The sequence below is a fragment of the Portunus trituberculatus genome, chromosome 24 (assembly GCF_017591435.1).
Source record: "Portunus trituberculatus isolate SZX2019 chromosome 24, ASM1759143v1, whole genome shotgun sequence".
NCBI lineage: Eukaryota > Metazoa > Arthropoda > Malacostraca > Decapoda > Portunidae > Portunus > Portunus trituberculatus.
In genome coordinates this window covers 782,144-797,143 of record NC_059278.1, presented here as the reverse complement: position 1 = coordinate 797,143, position 15,000 = coordinate 782,144, and the positions used below count along the sequence as shown (strand labels likewise).

Genomic DNA, 15,000 nt, shown 5'->3' with positions numbered 1-15,000 from the left:
ACATACTCAGTTCTTTATTTATTTACTTACTATTGTTTCTTTTATATATATTTAAATATTTTTATTTTATATTAGGTGATACCTGTTTATATATGAATACTTTTTTATTTTCTTTTTAACCATATTGCTGCAATCGTAACATGCCATGATTATTTCTTTACAAAGTATATATGTGAGGCACCCTTTATATTCACAAACTCTTTTTTTCACATATGTATTTCTGTTAACTGGAAAATTTTCAATGGCTGGAAGTAATTAGAATGGGAAGTGTGAAAAAATATCTTCCATTGCTTTGAAGCTCATTGTCAGTGTAATTTTGAAGCTGGTATTTATTCCGTCATCAATACTGGATGGACATTGGAAAGATAAAAAGATGAATAACTGATTGTACTGCAGATAATATTTCACCACCTGATCCATCCACCCTTTTCTAGGAAATGTCGACGAATACCTAGTAGGAATTTTATTTTAGTTAGTTTTGACCTTGAAGATGAGAGTACTTTAGTGATGGTAATACATTCAAGGTATTTTATTCTTTGTACTGGCATGTCACTGTTTCAGTTCTGGTGTGGTTTGACAGTTTGGATGTCATCTCATACCACCAATATTAGCTAAAACCATTAAATTCACACTGAAATTTGAGCTCATCCAAATACACAGTAGATATATACTTATACAGTGGGTACTCTTGTGTGAGATATTTTGTTCTGAGAATAATGTAAACTTCAAAGTTGATGTAGTATTGTGATGATGCTTCTTGTCCTGGTGTTTATGATGAATCTGACTGATTTTATTCTTTCAGTTTTTATCCCCTTAGGAGCTTCATGATACCTTAAAATCATTTCTCATTTTACATTATATGAATAGTCTGATGATGTCATAAAGAAAGACTGCAAAATAAAAACTACTCACTTTTCATTACGCTGTGAAGAAATGCTATATCATGAAAGGAACCAGCCCTGTATAGTTTTGTATTGCTCTTACCATTTCTATGTGATAAGACAAGTGCACTAAATGCTACATAATGGAGCCAAATTGTAATATCGTACTGCATATTTATGTTATTCATAGTTGTGAACGTTAAGGGTGCCTATGTGTGAGTGCATGCATGGTATGTGTCTTTCCCTGTGCATGTGTTAGTGTTTCTGCACACACATACACAGCATGATGTAGTGGTTAGCACGCTTAGCTCACAACCAAGAAGGCCTGGATTCGAGTCCCAGGTGCAGTGATGCAAAAGGGCAAACCTCTTAATGTGTAACCCCTGCTCCTTTAGCAACAAGTGGTATGAGTTGTACTCCAAGAGGTTGTGGCCTCGCTGTACCAGTGTGTGGTGTTTGGGTTGTCTCAGTCCTATCCAGAGATTGGTCTGTATGAGCTGTGAGCTCTTTCTGTAGGGGAATAACTGGTTGGGTGACCAGCAGACAACTGTGGTGAATTACTCACACACACACACACACACACACACACACACACACACACACACACACACACACACACACACACACACACACACACACACACACACACTACATTAAGATGATTACTTACTGCAGTTACACTTTCATGAGTAGTGGGATATTAGGATACATTTTATATTTTTCCTAGTATTCTCACATATTATGTTGGCACATTTCATGATAAGTGGCACACAAGTTAATAGTGATTCATAACTTTACTTTAGAAAAAGATATTGGAAGGTGTGTAACAAGTATTGACAGAGGCCTTGATGTCGTTATGGTAAAACCTTTTACTTCCTTTTTGACATACATAAACAACAGTTTATAATTGATTTTTAGTTTAGTCATGGACAAGCAAAATGCTCAACATAATTACTCAACTTAGCAACAGTTTTCACTTACGGTTATTAATTTTTCTCAGTTCTTGTACACGTAACCTTTATGTAAACAACAGAAATGCAATGCAAAATTAAAAGTACCTCTTTGCTGCCATGTGACAAAATAAGACACTAAGGAGACAAGCAAGGTCAAGCTCTTATACTGCATACTGCAACATTTTGGTAACTGCTCAGTTTGCTATGCATCTTGTGAACATGGAGAGCTAAGCCTGACTTTGATTTTTTTAATTGCCTATTTTTAGAGTTCTGTAGAAGTGATGTATTCTCACTTGGACTGGTTCCAGTTTGCATGTTTATAATGCTTTGTAGGATGGATAGGGTGTGTGTGTGTGTGTGTGTGTGTGTGTGTGTGTGTGTGTGTGTGTTAAAGAGAGAGAGAGATGAATTGGATGTGTCTATATCCTTAATTCGTTTTTTAATACTATTTGAGATCCAAATGTTTGGAAATTAAAGCTGCCAAAAACTGTTTGTTCACATAGAGGCTCTTAAATGGGATAACATTCAAACTTATTTCAAAAATTGAATTACTATCTCACATAGTTTCATCTCCAAATATGGTGGTACCTTGAGATACAAGTTTAATTCGTTCTGTTACGGAGTTCGTATCTCTAAACAATTTTTCCCATTGAAATGCATTGAAATGCCATTAATCCATCCCAGCCTCCCCAAAAAGAGCACCCTCAATATTTTTACATGTTTTTAGGCAAAAAAGTTATTTATAAATAATAATTTTTGTATAGAAACATGATGAAATATAACAAAAGTGAATATAAATAGATAAATTAATTTTATAAAGTATATTTATCTGGGAGAGGTGCATTCCACGGGACGTTACTCTATCACATCCCCACTTTCACGTGTGTATGTCGATCAGCTGGAGTGTGCAAATATAGCCACCGTAGAAGACTGTCTGCTCTATTAATCACAAAAGAGCGTGTTGACAACCCTGTAAACATTATTCATAGAATAAATGAAGTTTTAAATAAGCAAGAGAGAGAGAGAGAGAGAGAGAGAGTGGTTGCGCTGTCACTGCCACAGAGGTTTGTTTACATTGTTTCTCCTATCGGTGATAAGTATCGGTGGAGGAGGTAGGCAGAGATGGGAGAAATTTGTTTTGCTTTTTCACTTACATATACTTTATTAATGCATAGAAATATCTAAAATAAAAGCAAAAGTTTATTTAGTGTTCTTACCTTGGAGACAGGTGTTTTTTGGCTAATGGTGGTGAATAGTGGAGGAGAAGGAGCGAGGGAGAGAGGAAGGAAGGGATGGAGGCACCATTCACATGTAAACATTAAATATAAATTAAAACTGTATTTTCATAAAACAATTACAATGCACGAGATCCATAAGAAGCACGTAGATATTAGCTCAGCTGAGGTTGGACCAATGCACCGAGCTGCCGACTAGCAGCATCATCCCCTAGCACGATATATCTCAAAATTTCACTCGCATCTCAAAATAAAAAATGGACCAAATCGTAGCTCGTATCTCAAAAAACTCATATCTCAAGCAGCTTGTATCTCCAGGTATCACTGTACATAGAAGTGAAGGAAATATTTATGGAAACTAGAAAGCAGTAACAATTGCCAGTTTTTGTTTTGACTTTTAATACATGAAATCAAGTAGCTTTGTTCGAGAATTGGATTATGGTACAGCAACCACACCAATTGTGTCTTCAAAATCTTATTAAAAAATGAGAAACATTTGATAACTAATGCTGTTCTTTCAGTTAAGGTTAGTGTGATTAAATCCAAATCTTTAACGATTTGCTGTATGAAATCTCAAACTTAGACATCCATTTCATATTGTGTGTGTGTGTGTGTGTGTGTGTGTGTGTGTGTGTGTGTGTGTGTGCATGTGCATGTATTGGTTCATATTAGTACACTTTTGGGTGCACTACTAACAATATGATTTGTATAGGGATGGGGATTTACAACTGATATGCAGGTATCTTATTGTTCACAGGAATTTGTTGTACAATGCATATTGATATATTTTGTTGCATGTATCAATATTCTTATAAGACTATATTGTTTCTCAATTAAATCTAATTATTATGGCTTTGATGCAGTTGTGCTGTAATTGATCAATATACTCACTGTTCATGGTCATTATACTAGAACTAACTGGTCAAAATTAATATAAAATTGAATTATTATTATTATTATACTATTATTTTTATTGATATTTTACATTTGATTGCTCTCTTTGATTTTATTATTATTAGTTATTGTTTTTATTTTATTTATTTATTTTTTGCATATCCTTATTATTTATTGATTAATTAATTTGTTTATTTTTGATTATTTACTTTTTTACAGACCCTTTAAAAGCTCACATGACATTGCTCTCCCATAACACCCATCCACGTGGAGGGGCAGTATGTTATGTAGGAATCATCCACAAGTTGTCATTTTGAGATTGATTTACAGACTTAGGATCCTCAAATCATCTCACATTATAACATTACACATCTTCCTTTGCCTTATTATTCTCTGTACACACCAGCGCCTAGGCATCATTGTGTATAGCAGCTCAAGTTTCAATATCATAGACCATTTTATGTCTCACAAATAAAGTTTATGTTAGTTATTGAAGACCAGCATTTATTTACTTATGTTTGCTGCTTCATAACTGTATCATTGAATTAATTATCTTATTTATTCTATGAACTTTACTGAAAGAAGGCTTTTTCTATTTTTTCTCTTATTTTCATAATTTTCATAATTTGAATTGTGTGGACTTTGCATTCAACCTCATTCAATCTTCCCTGAAAGTGTGTGTATTTTGTAGTCTTTCAAATCCTCAGTCATTCCTTTTCTTTCTTATAGATACTATTCTAATCTTTCTCCTTGATTTACACACATTACTTCACTCCAAGCTGCCTTTTAAACACTGCCTTTTGTGCTCTCAGAATGTGTCCATTTTTATCTCAGGGTATTTCATTTAATGCATTTGAATTTCCTCAGTTTGCTCCTTTCTCTACTCTCTACATCATATACACTTGATTTGGGAAAAAGAAAAAAAAATATCCGAGGAAGTTAATGCCCACTATTTTAGTCATTAAGACTAAAATAGTGGTCTAATGTCCACTTTCTTAATCCCTAACAAATGTCCATTACCATTGTTTAACATTTGTTAACTTCACAACTGTAGATATTGTTAGTACAGCTAATAAGCCATATTAAGATTTAACATGCAGTACATTCCATAATGGTTTGCTTTTATTATGTATTATTTGCCAAATATCAAAATGTTTAATAATCAAAAAGTCATAATCAGTTTTAATTTAGCTATATATTATGTAGTTAAGTATTCAAATAAACTGCCATATATATTCTTAGTGGAGTGATCTATCTATTATGTCTATTTCTCTTTAATATCTTACTTCATTCATGAACATCATATTACAATGACCTCTCCCCATCCAAACACTCCTTCCTAGCATATTGAAATCCTGTACTAGCTTTTCATAACTTTTTACTTCTCATTGTCACACATATACATATTTTTCTTCAAACATATCATATTATTGTGGTTACAGAATTTTTTTTTTTAATTTTTTTTATTTAATTAGTTCATTACACGATAGAATTATTGTTCTCATGGAAAGCTGCATATCATACATTAAATACTCTTTTGTATTCATGCAAGACTACACACACACACACACACACACACACACAGAGTGTAATGGTTAGCACGCTCGACTCACAATCGAGAGGGCCGGGTTCGAGTCCCGGAGCGGCGGGGCAAATGGGCAAGCCTCTTAATGTGTGGCCCCTGTTCACCTAGCAGTAAATAGGTACGGGATGTAACTCGAGGGGTTGTGGCCTCACTTTCCCGGTGTGTGGAGTGTGTTGTGGTCTCAGTCCTACCCGAAGATCGGTCTATGAGCTCTGAGCTCGCTCCGTAATGGGGAAGACTGGCTGGGTGACCAGCAGGCGACTGAGGTGAATATGAATTACACACACAGTGTGGCGGTGGTGTAGTGGATAAGGTGGTGAGCGTGGGATCGGGCAGATGTCCACATGTAGTTCGAGTCGCACCACATGCTGCTTAGAAGCTATGCCATTTGTCAAGTGGTTTAAAGTTACCTACATGTCACCATGATACCCATGTTCTAGATGGTTACACCAAGGATGTGCTTGGGTGGTGATATGGGCCCTAATATGAGTACCACTATAAAGGAAATGGCCTGTGCCGCTAATGGGCAGAAGCTTAACAGCGCTTTCCACATATACTCTTCAAGTATGTCTATGGGCGCTATAGGCCATAACATTAAACACACACACACACACACACACACAGGGTTACTTGTATTTTACATATTTATGTGTATGTAATACCAATCATTAGAGAGAGGGATCATATATTACTCATAGATAGTATATGATATGCTCCTTTGTCAGGAGCATATCATGTTTCATTTCACACAATAGATATCAAAGGTGCACTCATTTACAGTGTATTCTCCTGTGAAATATGTAACATTCAACATGGTCTGCATATATTTGTTCTATATCATTGTGGTAGGTGTTGTTATTTATATTGTTATTATTATTATTATTATTATTATTATTATTATTATTATTATTATTATTATTTTATTTATTTATTTATTTTTATAATTTTTTTTTTATTACTATTCACTTTTATCTTTTATTGTTTGGCATGTGAATAGTGGTATCAAATGTGGAAATGCTAGTTACCAAACAGCTTTGCCAGTGCTCAAATAGAAGGCATTTTTGTAAACTTTAACTATCACCCTCCCATCCCCCACTCTCCTCCACTGGAGAGAAAAAAACTAAAAGAAAATACCACCAAGTTGTGTCTTGCACACACTACTGCTGATGTAGTTAAGTAGACAGAGTTGTCTTTTAAGTACAATGAAGAAGTTAATAAACTATAATCATAAATTGTTATTATATATTTTGTTGGAATAGAGCTATGAACAGTGATTAATTTATCTTTGAAAGATAATGTTATGAAAGCTGCACTACTGAATACATCAAAACCTTTTGTTTAATAGGTGTAATTGTTTCCTGAATAGGACCATACAAGACAGGATTGTTTTAGATAAAAGAAAGATACATTGTTAGTTATCATGAAAGTGATTTCATGATAGATGGAAAACAGGATTAATCATAAAACAACATCTTTAGTAATATGGACGGATTGCACCTACAACAAATGCACGTTAGGAACTTGTTTGAGTATTCAGTAGCATTAGTGATAGTGTTCATGAAAAAAAAAAATTCAGGAGAGTAATGCACTTAATACACTAAGAAGAGTTTGAACTTAACTCAGTTTAAGGGTACACTTGAATGTTTATGTACAGGAAACCTCCATACGTTTTTTCTTCTTATTTCTTGTCTAATTGATGCTAGACACAGAATTCTTGGTGTTTATTATTTTGAAAAAAAAAGTTAAACATTTCAAAAGAAGTGAAATTGTGTGACTAGATTGAATGTTCACGGAATATCCATGTGATTGAAAGAAGTGCTTGCATTGGTTTACTTTTTATGTTTTGAGATATGCAGTAGAAGTCAAGGAAGCAGCTGATGTTATGCACCAGACAGCTTTTCCCAGTCCTCAGATATCATCCATGTGTGCTGTCCATAGCAAAATCATCTTGAATTTCTCATATCTGGCAATACACTCAAAGATTGGGCATTGCAGGTGATCAGTGTTTGATAAAGTGTGATGAGTATTAAGTCATCTTTTGTCATCTGCACTTTTGTTTTCCTCCCAAATTGATGATTGCAATGTCAGGTATGGTTATATCAACTCGCAGTGCCAGATCATTCTTATCCACCCAATATAATGTATAGGAGAATGGCAGAATAAAGTGTTATGTGCTTGTTGGACCCAAGAATCACCAAATTTCTCATTTTAAAAAGCCTGACAGCTCTAAAAGCTTCTTATGAGTCTACAGGTTATAAACTATGTATCAGTAAATACTGATGTAGTTTATAACCTGTAAAGGCTTGTAGTATTCATAATTATAATGGATATTTGTCTTTTCACAAATTTTATGCCTGAATGCTGTATAAAGCACATAATTACTCTCTAAATAGAAGCACAAACATGATGAATATTACCTCCATATGTAGCATTAACATATTGCGTAATCAAATTATTTCTATTTAAGAATTATTTACAATTTTTGAGATCCTTGAAACATCACTATCATTTAACATATAGTGTTTAAAAAAAAAAAAAGTTTTGCTGCAACAGAAAAAATGTTGCCTTACCTACAAGTATATTCATGTTGAGGTTTTACTGTAGATAAATGTGAAACAAAGACATTGTGTACTTACTTATACTGTGACGAACTCCCTGTTAATGCTAAAAAGTTGTCTGCTATTTGCTTACATCAGAAAATTCTTGAATTTGGTACTTTGTATGTGCTGAGGCATTGTTTTATTAGCAAAATTATTTTCATACCTTAATTTACAGTAATTGAAAAATCACAAGTTGATATTTTGTTCATTGGGAATAATGATACAAGATAAAACAGTAAAAGCTGCTGTTGTGGGAAGTTATACTGTAGATGCAACCAAACTGTGTTAATGATGCTGAATTTTTCAATAGGAGTCTTGGAGCTGCTTATGTTGCATAAAAGGAACCTCTATAAACAACCTCTAGTTTACTGAGGCAGTTTTCTAAGAGCTTGATGTGAATGTAATTTTGGGCATTAGGTTATTTACATTCATTGAATTTACTAAATTCTTTATTAATTTTTTATTTTTTTTATTTTTGTAGCTTTGCTCTGTATATTGCTCAAGTAACTAGCAAAAAATAACACTGAGCCAATACAGTGACTCAAAGTGGTGTATTCAGCAAATTTATTTTGCCTTCTTAATGCTCTCTCATCTAGTCATGTCATAAGATTATACTTAAATATATTTTTAGGTAGTAAGGTATTGCTTTTGAAAAATTTAGTTAGTATTTAAAATGTTCTGCTTTCCTAATGTATAGTTGGTCCTGTTAGTGACCACTAAGGCTTCCACAGTTTTAGTCATTATCTCTTAGCATGTGATAGAGGCATTGTGAGCTGGAGATACTGTGGAGGAGACACTGTGGAAATTGGCACAGTTATGTTGTATATAAATTTATGTATGATAAGCCAAGTGCTGAATGCTCTATGTTGTAAGTACTGGTCATCACTTCAGTATACATTCGTCATAAGTTACATAGCCAGTCTTTGCTCTCTCATGGAGTTGTTGCAGCTTGTGTATGCTGAAGTGGCTTGCCGGTGCATTTGTGTATCTTTGCTGGACTCACTGCAAATGGATAGTGTTGGTGTTTGTTGTTTCGGGTGCCATGTAATCCAAGCTTAGGGAAGTGAGGTATGTTGGTACTGAAATGTAAAGTTTTTGTTTGTATTATTATCATAATTATTTTTATTAATATATTATTATTATTATTATTATTATTATTATTATTATTATTATTATTATTATTATTATTATTATTATTATTATTATTATTATTATTATTATTATTATTATTATTATTATTATTTATTATTATTATTATTATTATTATTATTATTATTATTATTATTATTATTATTATTATTATTATTATTATTATTATTATTATTATTACTATTATTAAATAACTTTTTTATACTTTTGTGTCTAATCATTTAACAAATGCTTGGACTGATAAATGTTATGCAGGGGAAGTAGTATATCAAAATTAGGTTTTACAGCTTTGCAGATTCACCATTTAATACATGTGTTAACTCTGCTCAAGAAAACAAAGATATGTATTAACTTGTACATTTGTTTATGCAATTGGAAGATGAGGAATATAGATATGACAGTATGCTGCTGAGCTTCTTGCCACAACTCAGAGTAACTTTATCGTACCTATACACACTGCAAATTTATTGGGGATTATTGGATAAAGTAAGAGATTAGGTACATCTTTATGATAAATATGAAGTCCAGGTCAGTTGTGATACACCACTAAGATTTTTTTTTGTGTGTGTGTATGTGTATAGTATTGTATGATTACTTTTAAAAAGACTTATTTCCAATATTTGATATATCTAACTACAGGCATCTGCACTTTTCTCATCTATTTGGATCAGTATAGTGAGTCATGAGCTGAGTCACCTTGTGAATAACTAGTGTTTTGTGAAGAGATAGCTGGTATAATTGTGTCATGAGACAGGAGGAGGTGCCTTCTCTTATGATACCACCACCACTCACTGTGTTACTCCTGGGCGCTGCTTGCTTGACATAGGGATTGAGGTCATTCGGTGTTTGTTGATGTTCATATACCAGTTGTGTATAATTTCTATTTTATTGGTATTCTTTCATATACTACTACTGCTATAAATCATGTGATGCTGTAGCATACTTGTAAATATTTGGTATAAGTCTCTGACAGATTTCATATATATGTAGTATCCTCCTAATGCTATTAATTTTACATGGTTTAAAACTTCAAGATGTGCACAGTATACTATGAAGGAGAGTATTGATGTTGTGATTGAAGAGTGAGTGGATTCATTAGCAACCTATTAACAGTTAAAATTACAGTAAATTCTTAAATTATTGAAAATATTTTAATCTTGCTTTTAAATAAGATTAACATCATTACATTTAATGGTGGACATGCCAGCAAGCACTTCCATTATTTGCAGTTTCTGCCATTGTCAACCTGTTTCTTTTTCCATAGTAGTTTGTAAATGCCACAAACTATTTGGGAAATTTGCAGCTTTGTTTTCTGGAAGTATTTTTGCAACTGCAGAAAAGGTTCAAAATGCTCAATGTGATTTTGGTGTTGGCACTGCATGAGTTAATGCATGCTACAACATGAATGTTGAATATCAAGCTACAGCATGATTTCATGCACTTTCCAGCCAATAGTTTCCATGATTTGAAAACCCAGGGGGTGCCTGTCTGAGCACATTACAGGCAGCAACAAATTGCCAGTAGATTGATCATTGGTCCTTCAAAAATGAGATGAGCAAGCAGCTGTAGGATGCCATATTCCCTATCATTTCTCAACCATTGTAGATGACTCATACAGCAAGGCTATCTACAGCTTTGAAAGCATGGAAAGACTTTATGTTCTCTCAGTGTTTAAAATATTATGAAGTCCAAAAGGACAACTCTGAGCTTGGGCAACTTTGAGAGATTTATCTCCATGAAAAGGGAATGTGGAGCTGCATAGTATGGAGTTGTTCTCATTGTGAAGACTCAGACTGACTGTGAGCCATGATGGTGTGGCCATGAGTGCCTGATCTCTCAATGGTTGCAATTGATTGTTTCCAATTTATTTTCCATACTTTCTTTCTTTTTGCATTTGACACCTAAAATTTCAAAAGTGGATTGCCATTGCAGATTTGCTTTGGTGTAAGTGGAATGATAACAAAATTATATACATTGATGTGTGTGTTTGTGTTTTTTTAGATAAATGAAAATATGTAATGGAAATAAGATGAAATATTTGTTTAATCTAGAAGATGAAGCCAGCAGCCTCACTGTTCCTTCACTTTTCCTGTATCTTCATTTAAGTGGATCAGATGATTTATCAAAATAATTGAAGTAAGATTTCCTTCTGTTTATAACTTTGCTTATACAATATCATTTGGATTTTTTTTTAATTCTTAGCACATACAGGCCATTCTGATGTGTGACTCAGATATTTGTGGCTCAGCCATGCATTGTAGTCTCTCCCTTGTTGTGATGAATATGCATCCAGCTGAGCAGCTGTGACATGATGTTGATCCCTGTAACTAGTCATGACTGAATGGTTTGAAGTTTATCCATATGAGGCACTTTTAGTGGCAACTCTTGCAATCCCAGTCAATCAACCAGTCAGTCATCAGATTCGTCTTATGCACAGCATCAAAGTTTTTTTTGCTTTCTGTGATATCCTGTTGCATTATTTCTAGTAAGTCAATGATCAGTGACTTGAGATATTTGAACCAATGAACGCACCAATGAATTATTAAGAAAGAAGACAAGGGAGGAACTCTGATATTTTTGTACAGGAAAGAATATTTTTCTGCATATTTGTATCTTCCATTCAAATGTGGAATTTGACTAAAAGTGAAATGGTATTTGAAAGTGTTTTGTGACATTCTTGGATGGTGTAATAAATCTAGCATTGTCTGCTTTTAAATAGTTCATGTATATCCAAGTGTCAACTTTGATGTTATTAGATGCCTCCACAAAGAAATGTTTATTATTCATGATGATAGCTTTACTAACACCAGCTCTTTATCTGATTGTATAATGAACCTGAGGCATCAGTGATATTTATCTGCAGCAGTGTAGTAACTCATGCACTGTATACACTAGTGACTGATTCACATCTATGAATCATACCACAGAGTGGTTTCTGTTTAAGCAGCCTTTACTTGAAGACAAACAGTGCTCTGGGTTTTTAATTTGAGTATGAGAATGACAGATGAGATGGTGCAAAAGAACATTAGAAGTGAGTGAATAATGGGAGAATTAGTGGTCGTAAGGTGGGAATGCAAAGATAGAATTAGATATAAACTATTGTCATAGTTATCCCTGTGAGGAACACTCATAAATTTTGCAAGTGATTTGCTCTCTCTCTCTCTCTCTCTCTCTCTCTCTCTCTCTCTCTCTCTCTCTCTCTCTCTCTCTCTCTCTCTCTCTCTCTCTCTCTCTCTCTCTCTCTCTCTCTCTCTCTCTCTCTCTCTCTCTCTCTCTCTCTCTCAAAAGTTTACACGTGCCATATGACATACGAAGAGTGAAAGGTTACTTTGTGGTGGTGAGCTGAAACTTTACAACTGTGAAGGTCACAATTATCCTTTTGAATGATTATGCAGTTAAAAATTGGTTGAGTTTTCCACATTTTTGCTGCTGTAGGATATTTGAGCCTATTTAGGGTTGTTGATTCTTCAAGTGTTTGGTAGTGGCTGGTCCATAAGTTAATTGAATGGTGCTTTTAGAGGTATTTTTATTTCTTTATACGAAGTAGTTATGTAAAGTCTGAATTCCTTAGTTTGTGAATGTGGAATTACTACAGGTAACTCTTGATTTATGCGTGTTTAATTTACACGTTTTTGTTAATACGCGACCAAAAAAATATTATAATTAGGTAATTAAATTTGCGCAATCGATTTGCTTATAGACGATTTGGACCACATCTCGCATCCCCCCCTATTATCTATTGTTTCTTATGAGAATTACAAGTTTGTTTTATGTGAATTTTGAAATACGTGATGCCTCTTGGAACGCATCTATTGTGTAAATCAAGAGTTACCTGTATATTATTTGCTTTACGTTTCTAAATCTGTTAACTTACCATTATTGTTTTATGTGATGTTAATTTTAGTGTGTGTGTGAGTGTGTGAGAAGGGTACATTCAATTGTGCAACTACTTTTTATGCCATTGATCCCTGGTCTACTCTACACACTATCCACTACAATACGTATATAGTTTTCTGAAACCAGTCTTTCACGTTGCAAGGAAATGGCTTTTTAAAGGGCAGAAAACGTTATGGTGAGAAATGAGTCTGCACTTTCTTTTCTATGCATTTATATTAATTTTACATATTCTTCATTTTTTACTTCTCCCATATAAAGGTAGAAAGGTGAATGTTCCATCAAAGCCTCATAGGTTATACTTTGAAGAAACAGAAACTGATCTATATTTCTTGGGATTAATGTTGTAAAAAAGTCACTTAATTTCTTTTTTTCTTTTTTTTTTCTCAGATGAAATAAATTGATATGAGAATTTATTGATTGCTGCTAATGGGTTGAATCTAATTATTCAAATCCCAAACTCATATTCAAGGCTACTATTCTTTTTTGATACTTGTAAAAAATATTACTTTTCTCGTGAGTAGATTTATTTCCACATTGAGAAAAAAAGGACATGGTGACTTGTTTGGCTTGCCTTCCATTTAGGGAGATCTCAGCTTAGCATATAAATAGATAGATTTATAGTGTTTTGAAATTCATTTTTCCTAAGTACAGGTACATTACTGTAGATTTGTATGCTATGTTGACATAACTTAATTATTTTTGTTTTCTTATAACTATGTATTGTGTCCTTTATTCTGATCCCTTGCCATAATTAGGAATAGGTGGCATAACATGAAATGCAAAGAATGTTTACTTAACCAAATGCTTCTCATTATTTTCTACGCCCAAAGAACAGAAAGCACACTCTAAAACACTCTATTTTTCCCTGTACACTTTTATTCATGAGGTTATTTCTCAGCTGGCTGAGATATCATTTACATTAGTGTGTGTGTCTATATATATATATACATATATATATATATATATATATATATATATATATATATATATATATATATATATATATATATATATATATATATATATATATATATATATAATCATTAGCCTTGTTTTAATATTGGTCAGACTAAATACCAAATGTGCAATGAAAGTAAGGATCCAAAGTTGTGCAGTGAGATGTGATGTAAAAGACGAATCAGCTTCTCTGATCCCAAAGTCCTCCCAGTTTCTGGTAACTGTGCCTGCAAATATTAACTAAGTGTGCTTGCTGTCATCTTGATGTAAACATTAATATAAGAAGAAACAAGTGATGTAGTTTATATTATGTTTCAAGGGAATAAAAAGTATATAAATAGTATATAAATAAAAAATGGTGTACATATGAGTATGCTGAGTAAACAAAGTCTGGTGTAAATTTATGAACACCAATTTTTAACTGAAGTAGATTTTGAAATGCTTTCTCAAAAGTCTGTCAAAGCTTTTATTCACTACTCTCACTGTGTGGTGTTTCCACACTGGCTAAGCAGTGTACGGTCATAAGTCGTCTATAAAATGCATGTGTTCTCTTATTTCCAACCACTAACATATTCTGTGTTGAAATTATAATCAGAGTTTCCCACAAATGGTGTTAAATGTGAAAAGTCATTGTAAATCATAGTGTTATGATGAAGATATTATGTGTCTGCATAGCAGTGTGGATTCATATTTAGTTAGGGGCATATTACCAGTTTTAAACTTTGTATGGAAAATTGAATTGATTGTGGAGATGGATTTTTCATTGTTCATCATCATCTGGTGTAGGAGACAACAGGAACCAAAGATTCTACTTGTAATTCTTACCTGTATTGCTCATTGTGAGTATGT

At 33.4% G+C, this 15,000-nt stretch overlaps 1 protein-coding gene across 3 annotated transcripts in view; it reads left to right on the top strand.

Annotated features, from left to right (window-relative positions):
- The window catches only part of LOC123508154 (SH2B adapter protein 1-like), a 15,505-nt gene extending 12,336 nt beyond the window's left edge, over positions 1-3,169 (top strand). For all 3 annotated transcript variants that reach the window (XM_045261691.1, XM_045261690.1, XM_045261689.1), the window contains one exon: positions 1-3,169. This exon is cut by the window's left edge. The gene's annotated coding sequence lies outside the window, so the exon portion shown is untranslated.
- Positions 3,170-15,000: the final 11,831 nt, after the last annotated feature.